The sequence below is a fragment of the Myotis davidii genome, unplaced genomic scaffold (assembly GCF_000327345.1).
Source record: "Myotis davidii unplaced genomic scaffold, ASM32734v1 scaffold72, whole genome shotgun sequence".
Lineage (NCBI taxonomy): Eukaryota > Metazoa > Chordata > Mammalia > Chiroptera > Vespertilionidae > Myotis > Myotis davidii.
Window position 1 is genome coordinate 5,675,669 of NW_006284618.1, and position 2,697 is coordinate 5,678,365.

The following is a 2,697-nucleotide window of genomic DNA, read 5'->3' on the forward strand; positions in this document are numbered from 1 at the left end:
GAAGACGGACTCGCCAGCCGTCGGTGTGGGTGCAGGTGCAGACGCCCGGGAGCAGGAACCCCAGTGGGGACTCCGCGTGGGCCTGACACAGCCCGAGGCCTCTCTCTGTTCCCAAATTCCCTCACCTGGTCTTTCCGGAGACCCCTCGCGCTGCTCTGGCCGGGAGCTGAGTTTGCCAGTTTGTAGCCTGCGATGCTTTTCTTAGCTGAGGTCACGCTACAGCCAGGTGGGTCTGCACTTCAGGCCCCATCGAAGGACTCTGTGCAGGCCGGCCCCAGGCCCCGGGCTCTGGGCCGGGAGGGGGCGTGTAACGGCCTCTGAGACTCTACATCAGTGGTTCTCAACCTTGGCTGCACCTTAGAAGCACCTGGGAATCTTTCTAAAATCCTGATTTCTGGGCCTCATCCTCCGGAAATTCTGTTTCTTTGTTAGTAATGTTGTGGCCCCGCCCCATAACAAAGAACAGAATTGGGGACAGCCGAGCTGTCCCCGGCGTGTGGCTTGAGCAGCTGGTGCACAGCGACAGGCAGCCCGGGGTGCGCCCTGTGCAGCGTGGGGGCCCCGGCGAAGATGGGTCGTCTAAGGCTCAGGGGAGGGTTTGGGGGGTGAGAACGATGCTCAGGCTCCGGCTGCTCCCTTTGAAATCGGCTTCACGAGGAGACAGCGGACCTGGCCCCGAGCCCGGCGGTGGCTGCTCGCGCCTGCAGAGGAGGACGGTTTGGCCGGGAGACCAGAAGCAAAGGTTCCAGTGACACTAACAAATGAGCCGGACGCCACTCTGATCGCTTCCTCAGCCCCAGACAGGTCTGATAGGACGTGTCGGCCGAGACGAAGTCCAGAGGCAGCGAGGGGGCGAGAGGGCGAGGGGTTCCCCCCGTGGGAGGAGCCCTGCTCTGGGCTGCAGCCAGTGAGCTCCTGGCCAGAGGCAGGGCGGCAGCCTGGGTACAAGTCACCTCCACCAGCAGCAGCCAGAAAGGGCGGCTGTGCACCTACTGTGTGCAGCCCCCCTCACACCTACTGTGTGCAGCCCTCCTCACACCTACTGTGTGCAGCCCACCCCACACCTACTGTGTGCTGCCCACCCCACACCTACTGTGTGCTGTCCAGCCCACACCTACTGTGTGCAGCCCACCCCACACCTACTGTGTGCTGCCCCCCCCACACCTACTGTGTGCTGCCCACCTCACACCTACTGTGTGCTGTCCAGCCCACACCTACTGTGTGCAGCCCACCCCAGAGAGGGAGGGAGGGAGGAGGACCACACCTCCTGTGTGCAGCCCACCTCACCGTCTCTGGGAGAGCAGCCCAATGGCTGTGACAGAGACCTGTGCTCCCGGGGAGCTCCATGCAGCTGAAGTGCAGCTAAAGCTGCTCCGACCCCGGCACCGGGGGTCCGCCCTGGGGGTCTCAGGGTCACTGCACTAAACAACATGGGTCAGATCACAGGAGAGGGGCGTTTCCATGGAGACCCTAAGCCGCATCCTCCCAGAACAAGGGTTTGCCCAGAGCTGGGCCCTCCGTCCCTGATGTAGCAAAGCGCACCCGTCGCCTCTCTTCAGCTGTGAGGTCTGGCTTCCCTTTTTTGTTTCTTCTCATCTTCTAATGGGACACGATCCAGGCAGAAGGAGTCTTATTCTGAAGAAACACGACAATAAAGCGAAACAGACTCCACCCTGACGGGTGAGGAGGCGGGAGCCGGGTGGCCCGTGTGTGAGGGGCTGGAGAGGACTCAGTCCGGGACCCCCTGTGGCCCCGCTTCCCTGCGGCCCTCCTGCCGCGGGCCCGGGGCCAGCGCTGCGGTCAGCAGTGACCCCACGCAGCCCGAACCTCGCGCGCGGCCTCGGAGCATCCCTCGGCTGCCGTCTCCTCCCGTTCCTTCCCTTGCGGCCGCCTGGCTGTCGTGGCCACGGTTCGGTGTGTCCCCGGTTCCCGGGGGCCGCCTCCCGCCCCTGAGTGACGGTGTTGTTCCAGGTCACCGAGGCCTCACGGCCGGCGTCCTGGCCAGCATCCTGTGTCTCCTCGCGGCCGGGCTTGTGGTTTATCTCAAAAGGAAGACGCTGGTCCGACTGCTGTTTACAGACAAGAAGACGCTTGAGAAGCTAAGGTATGGGGGGAGGGGGGGGGTCAAGGGCGTGCAGGCCGCTGCCCTCGCCGTGTCCTCCAGCGAAGAGGAGGTGGGCCTCTGCGGAGAGCAGATGGTGGGGTTTTCTCACGTGTCCGCCAGGCCCACTGCCGCCTCCTCGCGCCCTCACACCCTCCGCGCTATGACAGGCAGGCAGGCGGCCGGAGTCTCGCCCAGGGGTCCCCACCTGGCATTGGTCTCTCTGAGGCGCGGGGTGTCAGTGCTCTCATCAGGGGTTCGATTCACGCGTGTTCAGGCCGCGCCTCGGAAACGCCCTTTGTCCCGAGCGTCCCCCAGGGCACCGAGCCGCGAGCCTGGCTTGGAGAACCAATTTAACAGGATCGGCAGGGGCTCTGGGGAGAGAAATCAGTATTTCTTGTTGAATCTTGCAAGAGTGTTGGGTAATGTTACCTTTGCATGCTTACCCACGCGGACTTTAAAACGTCAATAACTTGTCTGAGTACCGTGGTGAGCAAAGCGGGAAAGCTGAGGCGGCCGCAGGGAGGGCGCCTGGTGAGCAGGTGTGCGCTGTGTTGCAGGTGCGTGCGCCCGGCCCGGCCCCCCGGCGGCTGCCA